This window comes from Toxorhynchites rutilus, chromosome 3 (genome assembly GCF_029784135.1).
Source record: "Toxorhynchites rutilus septentrionalis strain SRP chromosome 3, ASM2978413v1, whole genome shotgun sequence".
NCBI classification, from domain to species: Eukaryota; Metazoa; Arthropoda; class Insecta; order Diptera; family Culicidae; genus Toxorhynchites; species Toxorhynchites rutilus.
The window spans coordinates 234,094,430-234,109,410 of record NC_073746.1 but is presented as its reverse complement, the minus strand read 5'-3'; the positions used below and the strand labels follow the sequence as shown (position 1 = coordinate 234,109,410).

At 38.0% G+C, this 14,981-nt stretch overlaps 1 long non-coding RNA gene across 1 annotated transcript; it reads right to left on the bottom strand.

Annotated features, from left to right (window-relative positions):
- Window positions 1–6,825: 6,825 nt before the first annotated feature.
- LOC129774995 (uncharacterized) lies at window positions 6,826–7,505 on the bottom strand. The gene is made up of 2 exons (XR_008742830.1): window positions 7,293–7,505; window positions 6,826–7,235 (listed from the first exon to the last, which is right to left on the bottom strand). It is a non-coding gene; the product is annotated as an uncharacterized LOC129774995 (long non-coding RNA).
- Between the last annotated feature and the right edge of the window lie 7,476 nt (window positions 7,506–14,981).

Here is a 14,981-nt window from a genome sequence, read left to right as displayed (position 1 = left end):
TCGTTAATAGCTGATTTACACATTGACCAGTAATTGGCGCCAGTTACTTGAACGTCAACGGCACGCCATATTTAGATCACCAGTTGACTGGTGCTGTGCGTTTATACACATTTTCAGCAACTGGACAGCTTGGCTGTCACTTTATCCTCGATGACGAATGACAGTGGCGACATCTGGTGGCGATAACCATTTTGGGAGGCAAATTAATCTTTATCGGTTTTGTAAGCCCGAAGGCAGCTTTAAATTGTCAAAATTTGAATGAAAAATTTTACTTCTTGTTAATTTACTAATTAAAACACGTCGTACTGAACCTTCATCAGCTGTTTTTATATAAATTTCCTGATATTTCCATGATTTTATTGTCTATTATCATTTTCGCTTCACAAATCGAACACATGAAGCACAATGCCATCAACGCGAATGGAGATTCTTCCATGTATACGTTGAGGGAATTGAATTTGATGTTCCTTGTACACTTAGAAAAATCCTCGGTCGAAAACTACCAAATACATTTGGTAATGCAAAATTAGTAGAATGTACAAATTTTTTGTACATATTGTCAACAAACCCGCACCCCTACCAGAGATTAGTATATTTTACTCGATAACATTAGTAAGCTTGGATATTGTCATATCTGAAAACTGGCGAGAAAAACGCATTTTCATTGTTCCCATAAGGCAATACGGAGGTATAATAAGAATATAATTCTGATACGTGCATTTTTGGCGAGAAAATGTAGCCGATATTGGGCTTCCGAAGCATGGTTCTGCTTGACATATGTGTTTATTAGTACGGTCGAAAATGACTATAGATTGGTAGTATTTACCAAAAAATTCGTTATATTTACTAATTATTTCTCTCAGTGTACCGTCGAACCATCCAGTGTTGGCAAATGTACAGATTTATCCGGATATTTCCGGTATATTTTTTTAACTTTTTTTGTTTTGTTCTGTACAGTAAGGAAGGAAGGAAGGAAGGTATTGTATTATAGAGACTTTAAACTTTTGCAGTTCATTCGTCTCTAGCCTTGAGAAAGGCCCTTTGAAAACTCTACTCTATTCTACTCCAGCGCTACTACCTCCGCCCTCTTGCCTTGAGAAAGGCACTCGATCCCTCGCTGTCCAGCCCGTCCAGCAACGATGTTGTCCAGTCGGTGTCCACACAAAGAATGTGTGTACAGTAAGAACACAGATGTTTCTCATAAAGCACCGATAGGAACTGTTTTTAAACGGTTTTATTTAGCTTGCCCTGTAATTTGTATGTTTGTACGTTCATATGTTTGTAACATATTTGTCTGTAGCGCATTACCACATCGATAGAAATTTGAGCCCCTTCCTGTTGACCGATTGATCTGAAATTTGGAACACACCTTTATCTCTGCAGTCATTATAAAACTGAGAATTTCATGATTTTAAACTCCAATATGGCTGCCGTTACAAAATGGCGGATTACATTTTCTCCCAAACTCCTTCAATATGGGTATCAAATGAAAGGGCTTGGCTAGTAGAACACAATTATTCATGAGGAATGCAAATCCAAAATGGCAGCCACCACAAAATGACGGATTACATATTTTCTCAAAACCCCATCAATATGGGTATCAAATGAAAGGGCTTGACTAGTAGAACACAGTTATTCATGAGAAATACAAATCCAAAATGGCCGCCACCACAAAATGGCGGATTACATATTTTCTTTAAACCCGATCAATATGGATATCAAATGAAAGGGATTGACTAGTAGGACACAGTTATTTATGAAAAATGCGAATCAAAAATGGCTAAATGGCTTGGCTTATTTTAAAAATCCTAGATTGCGGCTGCTACAAAATGGCGGATTACATATTTTCTCAAAACCCCATTAACATGGGTATCAAATCAAAGGGCTTGACTAGTAGAACACAGTTATGCATGAGGAATGCAAATCCAAAATGGCCGCCTCCACAAAACGGTGATTCACATATTTTCTCAAAACCCGGTCAATATTGGTATCAAATGAAAGGGCTTGACTAGTAGAACACAGTTATTGATGAGAAATGCAAATCCGAAATGGCCGCCACCACAAAATGACGGATCACATATTTTCTCAAAACCCTTTTAATATGGGTATCAAATGAAAGGCCTTGACTAGTAGATCACAGTTATTCATAAGAAATGCAAATCCACGATGGCCGCCACCACGAAATGGCGGATCACATATTTTCTCAAAACCCTATCAATATGGGTATCAAATGAAAGGACTTGATTACCCAGCAAACATTAAGTCGTATGAATAGCTATAATTGGAGGCGATATACATACAACCAAGACACATTTGTATGATATATGATGCAGATAACTAGCATATACACACGAAAGTGGAGGCGACCCAGCAAACATTAAATCGTATAACTTTGCACATGATAAGTCACATATAATTTCGTATCAAATCACAATCGCATAAAATATCAATCAAAATATCGATCATATATATCTAAAATCGCATAAAATGCAAAAACACGATTTTCCATGTCATCGATGGATTGAGTGGTAACGTTGTCGTATCAAATCGCATATCAGTCCAAAAAGCATCGCATATCGTTATATACGGCTTTATATGCGTACAAAATATGGCATATACGTATATCGCCTCCACTTTTGTGTGTATATGCTAGTTATCTGCATCATATATCATACAAATGTGTCTTGGTTGTATGTATATCGCCTCCAATTATAGCTATTCATACGACTTAATGTTTGCTGGGGATATACGTATATGCCATATTTTGTACGCATATAAAGCCGTATATAACGATATGCGATGCTTTTTGGACTGATATGCGATTTGATACGACAACGTTACCACTCAATCCATCGATGACATGGAAAATCGTGTTTTTGCATTTTATGCGATTTTAGATATATATGATCGATATTTTGATTGATATTTTATGCGATTGTGATTTGATACGAAATTATATGTGACTTATCATGTGCAAAGTTATACGATTTAATGTTTGCTGGGTAGTACAACACAGTTATCCATGAGAAATGCAAATTCAAAATGGCCGCCACAACAGAATGGCGGATTACATATTTTCTCAAAATCCCATCAACATGGGTATCAAATGAAAGGGCTTGACTAGTAGAACACAGTTATTGATGAGAAATGCAAATCCGAAATGGCCGCCACCACAAAATGACGGATCACATATTTTCTCAAAACCCTTTTAATATGGGTATCGAATAAAAGGGCTTGACTAGTAGAACACAGTTATTCATGGGAAATGCAAATCCACGATGGCCGCCACCACAAATTAACGGATCAAATATTTTCTCAAAACCCTTTTAATATGGGTATCAAATGAAAGGGCTTGACTAGTAGAACACAGTTATTCATGAGAAATGCAAATCCAAAATGGCCGCCACCATAAAATGGCGATTCACATATTTTCTCAAACCCCTTTTAATATGGGTATCAAATGAAAGGGCTTGACTGGTAGAATACAGTTATTTATGAGAAATGCAAATCTAAAATGGCGGCCACTACAAAATGGTGGATTACATATTTTCAGAAATTTATGGAAAATTATGAAAAATGCAAATCCAAAATGACAGCCATCATAAAATGGCGCCATGTTTTTCTCAACGCCCATCAATATGGGTATCAAATGAAGATGCTCGACTGGTAGAACACAGTAGATCATGAAAAATCCCAACAAACATCGAAACATACTTTTAATTCTACTGTCATTATAAAACTGCGTATTCCATGTTCATGGAAAATTTGATTTGGCCGCCGCTAAAAAATGGCTGAATGGCTTGACTTGGAGAATACACTACACTATGAACAACATAATTTCGAAAAGGTCACCGCCATAAAATAGTCCACTATGTATTTTTTGCAATCCCCTCAATATTAGTATCAAATGAAATGATTTCACTAATAGATTACAGTACACCATCGAAATATTCCGAAGAAAGTTAAGTAAGAAACAAAAATTGAAAAAACACAAATTTTTTGGATGGTTTTAATGTAGAGAAACTAGGAAATAAAATAAGTAAAAAAACCTTTTTAAGTTAAACGGTTTAATGTACTAAGAGCTAGAAAATAATTTGACAAGTAGCTGTTAGTAATTATCACATCCGTTCTTTCATTGATCTAGGGCAATGATGAGACTAAAATAACATCGTGGGGTATATGATGAAACAACTAACTGTGGATAATGGAAATCCAACGTTTATTTCTTACCTAATTTTCTTACCTAATTTTCTTCGGAATATTTTCATGATGTATTGTATTCTATTAGTCAAATCATTTTATTTGATACCGATATTGAGGGAATTGCAAAAAATACATAGTCGACCATTTAGTGGCGGCGATCTTATTGAATTTGTGTTGTTTATTATGTTTCGTGTTTTTCATGCCAAGTCATTCAGCCATTTTTAGCGAAGGCCAAAATAAATTTTTCAAGGTCATAGAATACGTAGTTTGATAATGGCAGCAGAATTGAAAGTATGTTCCATATTTCAGATCAATCAGTCAATAGGAACGGGGCAATTTTCTATTAATATGGGACAACCCTACAAACATTCAAACATACATAGAACAGGTCAAGCTGAATGAAACCATTTAAAAAGTAATTAGTTGTTTGGGGACTGCGGTCATTTTGGATTTGCATTTTTCATAAATTACTGTCTTCTACTAGTCAATCCCTTTCATTTGATATACATATTGATGGGGTTCTGATAAAATGTGTAATCCGCCATTTTGTAGAGGTTGCCATCTTGGATTTGCATTTCTCATGTATAACTGTGTTCTACTAGTTAGGTTCTTTTATCTGATACCCATATTGATGGGGTTTTGAGACAACGTGTAATCAGTCATTTTGTGGTGGCGGCCATTTTTGATTCGCATTTTTCATAAATAACTGTGTCCTACTAGTCAATCCCTTTCATTTGATATCCATATTGATCGGGTTTAAAGAAAATATGTAATCCGCCATTTTGTGGTGGCGGCCATTTTGGATTTGCATTTCTCATGAATAACTGTGTTCTACTAGTCAAGCCCTTTCATTTGATACCCATATTGATGGGGTTTTGAGAAAATATATAATCCGTCATTTTGTGGTGGCTGCCATTTTGGATTTGCATTCCTCATGAATAATTGTGTTCTACTAGCCAAGCCCTTTCATTTGATACCCATATTGAAGGAGTTTGGGAGAAAATGTAATCCGCCATTTTGTAACGGCAGCCATATTGGAGTTTAAAATCATGAAATTCTCAGTTTTATAATGACTGCAGAGATAAAGGTGTGTTCCAAATTTCAGATCAATCGGTCAACAGGAAGGGGCTCAAATTTCTATCGATGTGGTAATGCGCTACAGACAAACATGTTACATACATATGAACGTACAAACATACAAATTACAGGGCAAGCTAAATAAAACCGTTTAAAAACAGTTCCTATCGGTGCTTTATGAGAAACATCTGTGTTCTTACTGTACACACATTCTTTGTGTGGACACCGACTGGACAACATCGTTGCTGGACGGGCTGGACAGCGAGGGATCGAGTGCCTTTCTCAAGGCAAGAGGGCGGAGGTGGTAGCGCTGGAGTAGAATAGAGTAGAGTTTTCAAAGGGCCTTTCTCAAGGCTAGAGACGAATGAACTGCAAAAGTTTAAAGTCTCTATAATACAATACCTTCCTTCCTTCCTTCCTTACTGTACAGAACAAAACAAAAAAAGTTAAAAAAATATACCTTTCCGGATAAATCTATACATTTGCCAACACTGGATGGTTCGACGGTACAAGGAACATCAAATTCAATTCCCTCAACGTATACATGGAAGAATCTCCATTCGCGTTGATGGCATTGTGCTTCATGTGTTCGATTTGTGAAGCGAAAATGATAATAGACAATGAAATCATGGAAATATCAGGAAATTTATATAAAAACAGCTGATGAAGGTTCAGTACGACGTGTTTTAATTAGTAAATTAACAAGAAGTAAAATTTTTCATTCAAATTTTGACAATTTAAAATTGCCTTCGGGCTTACAAAACCGATAAAGATTAATTTGCCTCCCAAAATGGTTATCGCCACCAGACGTCGCCACTGTCATTCGTCATCGAGGATAAAGTGACAGCCAAGCTGTCCAGTTGCTGAAAATGTGTATAAACGCACAGCACCAGCCAACTGGTGATCTAAATATGGCATGCCGTTGACGTTCAAGTAACTGGCGCCAATTACTGGTCAATGTGTAAATTTGATCGTGTTGACATTTCATCGACCCCATCTTGGCAGGCAAAACGGAATGTGGGCACTGACAAATATTTAACTTATAGCTGATTTAAGTGCGATTCACATACAACATTCACGTCACGTTGCGTCAATTATTCTTCCAAGCAGTTCTTATGCAAACATTCACATACACCGGCAACGGGAACTTCGACTTGCCTTTGCTGGTGTATGTGAATGCTTCAATAGGAATTCCAAGGAAGAATAATTGACGCAACGTGACGTGACGGAACGTGAACGTGACGGGAATGTTGTATGTGAATCGCACTTAAATCAGCTATAAATTAAATATTTGTCAGTGCCCACATTCCGTTTTGCCTGCCAAGATCGGGTCGATGAAATGTCAACAATCGACCTCAAATGCTGCCACCTTGCAATCGAGTTATCGACCTTTCATATGCATTCATCGAACAACTTGACGCCACTTTTTCGCCAACATGTGCAAGGCGTCGACCTGCTTGCAGCGCTGCTTCCAGCACTGCTTGCTGCTTGTTTGTATTGGTTTGTTATTAAAATGAAATGAAATATTAAAAGGAAAATACATAATCAATTTTAGTCATTTTATTACTCGAAAAAATACGTATTACAAAACAATATGTGTTTGTGATATACAAATAACCACAATACAGCGAAATTTTTAAATCCGGTGTTTCCGGATTGACGATTCGAGTCCAGCTGAGCTCGTTGATAAATACCTCCTGCGTTTATAGTTTTTATTTCCTTGATACACATTTGTGCCCGAGGATTCGATTCTGCTGTTGCCGCTGTTGTTGCTGTTCCCGGCATGGGTTTGGAGGATACTGCTGATTGGAATTGCAGATGTTGTTGGCTCCTGTGACAACGGTGAAAATCTGCACTGTTGTTCTTGTTGTTTGGCGACTGGTAATGGGGGAAATCATCTTCCGGCTAGTTTCTATTGATGGCTATAGAAAAGCCAGATGTTTTCACATCATAGTCTGAAAGAAAATGAAATAATTAATGAAAGAAAAAGCGATAACAGTTTCCTTACTCACCAGTTATATGGTCCATTTGTTTTTGTTTGAGATGACAGTTTAGCGGACTACCAGTGATACCATTTGGTTTTTTAATTATTCCGTATTTTCGACCAATGAACTATACACTCTTAGGAAAAATTGGTATATATGACGATTTTTGGGTAAATATTACCAATGATTAGTTGATTTTTGCGATATGAATTAAGTGCGCTACACATACAACATCACCGTCATCGTCCCGTCAAATATTCTCTTGGACTTATTTTGCCGACGTCACAATTTCCGGTGATGATGTATGTGAATGTTACCATACGATTTCCATGGAAGAATATTTGACATTTCATTCCTTCACGTTGACTTCACAGTGACGGGACGTTGTATGTGCAGCGCACTTTATTCGTACATATTAGGCGATAACATTAGTAAACAAATGTAAAACCAGCCAGTATAACAGTAATTTTCGAACTATTGTATGCAATTTTAGTCATTTGTTGAACTATCTAAATGCGGTATAAACCACATTACAATGCACATTAACTCGAGGCATGGCCATTGCAGCGTCCAACATCTGATCCTGCATCGATTGAGGTTGATTCTCGGCTACAAATACAGAATGTTTACTACAAACAGCTACGATAGACTACATCAAAGAGCCAGTTCTATGCCCCTTTTCAAAATTGAGTTGAAGCGCAGCGTCAGTGGAAACGGAACCTTCGTTTTGACGATTTCGAAAACATCCAATTGATCGAACCACCGATCACAATCGTCGGAAAATAGTTTATGAAGTTGCCCTTGACCAAATCCAACAATATAGCGGTGGAATTAGAGCTCAACTAGGCTCGTTTTAGTGGCTCGAATTACCCAGATTCCTCATTATTGAAGTAATGTCTTCACTTTCTCCCGCAACAGATGAGCATGGATCATTATTTGGCTGTCCAATATGTATCAATGTTGATTAAAGAACATAAATTGAATTAATTTTCAAGAACGTCACTCACCTGTCTGGGTAAATTCAACCTTTTTCTGTGGAGAAACAATATCGAAAAGTAGTTCCGCTCAACTCAATTATCAGCTAGACAATTAGGTTAATAATGTTCTGTTTACATTTCTTTCACGGTTTCCAGCAATGACAATCGTCAAAGTTACCGATACCGCTTAGTAAAATGTACCAATCATTGGCAGGGATGTATATTGCATCTAACATTGTTTTTACATACAGTTGATTAATATTTACAGAAAATATGTACATTCTACTAATGTTTGCCTCACCAAAGATTTGGCATATTTTAGTAATCTGTTTTCTGGGTGTAGGCAAGACGGAGAAGTCACAGCATTTCGGCCAATGTTAGGTCGATATTTTGTTCGTCGACTGGATTGTGGGTGGTGATAGCCAGCAGCATTAAACAGTCAAAAGAGGCCCACTTCATAGAAACACGAACAAAAAGTAAGTATTTTGCTACTTCAATATATAATTTTACAAATGATATATGTTATTTTCTAATAAAGCGATCTAAAATTGAAGAATTTTCAGGAACATGAACGAGCAGCAGATCAACATCATGCTAGTGCAGGAAGTGGAGAAACATCCAATACTGTACAACTTCACACTTCCTGGCTATGCAAAAAAAGATGAAACTGAAATGGCAAGGATAGAAATTGGAAAAAAAGTACAGATGTCAGGTATGTGATTAATATATTTAAACTTTAGTTTATACAAATAGAAAAGCTACTGACTCTCCATCTTGTTTTTGGTTTATTGAAGAATTTTTCGTTTCGTTTGTAACTGTTGCAGGTGGAGCTGATCGTCTCCACGGTGGTTCTACGTTGTGTTGTGTTTTGTTTCTTGGGCTCTCGTGGCCCGGATGTAACCACGTATGGTGGCATTTTCCGCAAGTTCTACAGTAAACAATTACTGCATAATCTCCTCATTTGAATTATATTCATCTTTTCCTTATGCGGCATTTTTTCAAATGCACTACATTTTATAATGTAGTGCTCCTTCTTGCACAATGCACGACGAGGTACTTGTTTTTTGTTGGCTAGTACTATACAAAACAGTTGGAAGTCTATAGAAGTTTAAATCTATCCCAAAATTCGGAGTATATAACAGCGATAATGGATAATAAAATGTATTCATAGGTTAGTGGTTTTACCTCAGAGTTATAAGCAACCTTTCCTCTCCATCCACACATTCTCTCAACTGCGTATTCTTTTTTTGAATTGCAGGAGAAATTAGTTGGACCAAGTTGGAATACGTGCTCTTCGCCATCCGGTAGAAGCACAAAAATTTATTATCCGGAATTTGCAACTCCTTTGCAGCTACAAATAATCTTCTGGTGAAGTTTTTTTCCAGATAGGGATGGACCCACAATTTTCTTCGAATGGCATTCCTTCGTCTGACGTAGTATCTAAACAGTAATTCATCACTGGAATCATCGCTGGAATCGTCTCCGTCAGACCATAAATCTGACGTTAATGATGGATCAAAATCATTATCCACAACATGTACATCCTGGATTTGATTATACGCCATGTTTCTCGCAGTACAAAGACAGTAAAACGGTCGCTGAAATTTTATACAATAGAATAAAACAAAAAATTAAACGTTTTCTCAAAGTATCAAAAATGTAAAGTCCATATGGTTCATTAACTCCATTAGTTCGATATTCTATCGCATGTTCTTTTTCCTTTTCAAGTTCAACATTTATATGTTATAGTTTTCGAGAAATAATCGACCAAAAGTTTTCAGATTCGAAAATCTACAATATTCTTGATTCTAGCACAAAATACTTAAAAAAATAAGTATAAATTCTATTGGGTAATCATTTATAGTTAACAGATAGATTGCACAAACGTATAGTTAAATTTGTGGTATCGTAACTACGAGAAAGAATTCAAAACTATAAAAATAATACAGAATTTCGCAAAAATACGATTCTGAAATTCACTTACGTTAAATTTTGTTAAATATTGACACGACGGTATGCTTTTCAAATCAAAAATCAAATTTGAATTTTTGTTTTGTTATATGAGCTGTAGCACTTTCAATAGAATGTCATTCAGGAATGCCAGATAAACAGATTTTTCTGTTATAGTGCAAATTGATTTTAAAGCAGCCCACTTTGACTTCATTTTAGATTTTAAAAACACTCACAAATTTTAATTTTGATGCCGTTTTCAAAATCAAGTAATTGTATTTTTTCTTTTCGCTCATATCAGGAAAAATGTCAAGAGAAAAATCATAATTCGCTTTTCTTATTTAATTAAAGAAATGGCATCTCTGTTAGCGATTATGACGGATAAAAACTTAACGAATTCATCGCGTTCGAGTTGTCTCAATGTGCAGAGCTGAGTTGGCGATGCGATTGACATCGCCAACATAGATCGGGTTGCTGTTGCCTAATGTGTAGACGGCCTAAGAGTACAGCGTTGTACAGGTACTATCGTACCATGACAGACATACTTTGGTTGTACATTGTACAGGCTGATTTAGACGATGCCAGTCAGCGCTCTAGTTGAAGTATCCAGTGAACAGAGAATAGACACTCTGTTCAAGTTCGAGGCCAATTACTTTTTCGATACTGGTACAAGTAACTTGAACAGAGTATCTGTTCTCTGTTCACTGGATACTTCAACTAGAGCGCTGACTGGCATCGTCTAAATCAGCCTTACCGCATGTCAAACTGACAATCAGGAATTTAAATCTATTGCATTCGGGTTGACGACGGAATGGTGTCGACATCTGGATACGACATTAGTTTGTGTGAGGCCAACTCTTCTCTATCAGATTAGTCGACCCTAAGGCAGTTTTCAATTACTAAAATTTGTATGAAATTTTTTTCTTGGCATTGTTACGTTGTTCTGACCCTAATTTAAACTATTTTCTATAAATTTCCAAATATTCTCACCAAAACTTACCATTATAATATAAAATTATATTTAGACATAATTTTTGTATGATATTTTTTTACTACTTGCATGCAAAAGTGATTTTCATTTACATGGAGTACTAATTTGATTTGGGAAAAATAATTATCATTCATAGTTTTTATTTTGAAAGTAGGTTCATTTCTTCTGCAATCCCATATTGTCATGCCTACTCCCCCGTTTCGTAATACGAAGCTCAATGCCGTCAACGTTCTTGCTTGTTTATTTTTTGTATCTTTATTTCTTCAGGATGCTGAACGTAATCAGAACGAAAATGATTCAAAATAACAGAAAAATTCAAATGCTGTTGAAGCGGAGCAGAAAATATAGGATGTTAGCTTCGATATCTAGGAAGCTCTACAGGAAATACGTTTCGTTACTCTCTAGTCCGGTTAATTCCCGAAAACGTAGGGTGTGGTCAACTGTAAGATGCATTTGAATATCAACTTTAATTTCTCTAACTATGTCGGTCTTTCAGGTAGAAAATTCTAGATTTTGGGAAGATGAAGTACCAAAGTTTAGTGATAAAAAATGGGTGGGTTATATCTATGATATAACCGCAAGGTTGACGTGGGACTACCTTAGCGTAGCAATCATTTGTTTGTATTAATTAAATTTTTGATTGAATGAAATAATTCCCGAATTCAATTGAATTCAATATATTTCCTTTGTGAGTAAAAAGATTGTATAATTCCATATAAGTTCAATTAATGCATTGTGATAGATTATGTTCTTCATTACAAAAAAAGTCACAGAAGGTTGTGTCCGAGACACGACCGCATAGTTGACGTAGGATTACATTAGGCTATCTGTCGCATGTTGATTTTGGATGTTTGAAAAAATATATTGTTAAACTCTTTGATAATGATTTGATGGCCCTGAAAAGGGCCGTTTGGTTTGGTTGTTGGGTATTTTTTGTTTTTTGGCAGCGGTAGCTTTTTCGGAGCCGCTGCTGCTTATTTCTGTTTTTATTTTGGTGGTTTTCGTTGACACCATCACGTCGAGCTAAACGGCGAATAGCGAGTTTGATACACTGGATATTGTCATGTAGAACCTTGCGATACGCTTCGATCCTCCTTTGCCTTCCTTGCCGCATGATGTTGATGTTGATCTGAGGTGACCATACTTAAAACACTAAAAACATATATGTTTACCGATCTGAGCGTCGAACAAAATGAGAAATCTGACTGAGCAGCAGCATCAGCAGAAAGAGAGAACATGCCTGAAACTTTCTGCTCATGATGTTTGCTGTTGCCATCAGTACTGGACCGATGCGGGACACAGCTCGATTGTTGATGTTAGGCCTCGATGTTTACCGCCGCTGCTGCTGCTACTGCCACTTAAGTTCGATATGAGACACAGCTCAATTGTTGGCCGCTCAGATTCGATGCTTCGATGTCTTGAAGTTCACTGCTGCACTTTCACGATTCCAAGAAGCGTGTGCTCGCACTTCTGAGAGCGTGCCCGAAATGCTCCGCTCGCGATGCTTGCTGCTGCCACTAGTAGTAGTAGTAGTAGTTTGCCGCTGCTTATACTGCCATAGAAGCTTGATGTGAGGCACAGCTAGCCTATTGACCACACAGCTTCGATGCTCGTCTATATATTAGCCGCGTCCACTGCTGCTGCTCTCCACTGTTGTCCGTTCCACGTCCGTTGTAAAAATGAATAAAATCCACGAACGCTCCATCCTTTTATATCATTTGGTATGTGTGAAGTAGGCGCCTCCTACTCGATTGTCATGCAGCTTGCCGGTGAACGAACGCATCGGGCGCGAAAAAGAAATGACGTCAATTTCGATCAATCAGGCCTAGGTATCTTCTGTTTGGATAGTGGTTGAGATTTTTTAATTGTTCGATTGTTAGTTACATGATATATATTATTTTATTCAATGTGAAAAATTATTATGGAGTGCCGACAACGTATGATGCAAACATCTCATCAATCCATCATGAAATGAATGAGCAATAAGCGTTTGAAATTGGACGGGTCGCTCATTTATTTTCTAACCGGGAAGCAGTTGACATACTACGCTGCGCTTTTATGTACATGAAAAACCACTTTTAACATGCGGGGGAAACATCTTATATTAAAAATTGCCAGATGTCAATGTTGCCAAGCGTAGTTATTGATGGTTAACCCTTCCGTTACGAGCGTCGTCTATAGACGACATCCGCGCGACGAGCTGTGTGTACGAGCGTCGTCTTTAGACGACATGAAATTCATACTGCTCTTCGATCACACCAGCGCGATGTGCATACTTTTCGGCGCAGTGCTCCGTACAGGGGTAGCACTTCGGCGGAGCACACTGCCGTAATGAAAGGGTTAAACCGACGCCGAACCGAATAGCGATGAACGCACCCATATCACGAACTTCGACATTTGATTTGCTATTATGGTGCTACTCGCCGGTGTAGTTCGCGCAAAGGCATCGGCAAAATATTATTTTAGAAAATTCCTTGAGAAATGACCGGAGCCGTTTCGCTATATATATATATGCATACATATGTCATTCGCCTCCCTTACCGCATCCAGTCAGGTTGGTTGATGGAAAGTATGTTTCTGACGTGATAAGTTTCCTGTTAGTTGCACATTATCAAAGAAAATATAAAAGTAAACAGTATTTTTGATCGCAGTTTTATATCAGTTTTATGATAAGTGGAAAACAATAAATTAAACTCTTTCGTTTCAAAGCAATATCGAAAGTCCTGAAAAGGACTGGAATGGTTAAATGGGTTGTACGGAATCTGCTGCGTGCTAATGTGAGGTTTCAGTCGGATGTAGCAGTTGTTAACTTTTTGGCAGCGGTAGTTTTTTCGGAGTCGCTGCTGCTTTCCTTGGCATTGGCATCTTCAGCTTCTGTGCGGCGGTTTGCAAGGGTTTCGTTGACACCATCACGGTGAGCTAAACAACGGATAGCGGGTTTGATACACTGGATGTTGTCATGTGGAACCTTGCGATACACTCTTCCTCAACCGGATCCTTTGTCTCCTTTACCTCCATAACCGCATCCAATTGTATTGGTTGATGTGAACAGGAGTACCAGTAATGCACACTAGAAACACATATGTTTATCCATCTGAGCGTCCAACAAGAATGAGAAATCTGACTGAGAAGCAGCAGCAGCAGCAGCAGTAGAGAAAGAGAGCATGCCTGAAACTCTCTACTCATGATGTTTGTTGTTGCCAACAGTAGTGGACCGATGCGAGACACAGCTCGATTGTTGAGGTTCAGCCTTGATGTTTACCGCCGCTGCTGCTGCTACTGCCACTTATGTGAGACACAGCTCAATTGTTGGCCGCTCAGATTCGATACTGCACTTTCACGATGCCAAGAAACGTTCTCGCATTTCTGACGGAGAGAGCGTGCCTGAAACGATCCGCTCGTGATGCTTGCTGCTGCCACTAGTAGTAGACCGGTTTCAACAACCGTTGCTACTGTTTGTCGCTGCTTATGCTGCCATAGAAGCTCGATGTGAGACACAGCTCGCATTTAGACCGCTCAACTTCTATGCTCGCCTATATATTAGCCGCTTTCACTGCTGCTGCTCTCCACTTGTTGTTGTCCGTTCCACGTCCGTTGTAAGAATGAATGAGATCCACGAATGCTCCTTCCTTTTATATCATTTGGTATGTGTGAAGTAGGCGCCTCCTACTCGATTGCCATGCAGCTTGCCGGTGAGAGAACGAATCGGGCGCGAAAAAGAAATGACGTCAATTTCGACCAATCAGGACTGGGTATCTCTGTTTAGATAGGGGTTGAATTTTTTCAATTGTTCGATAG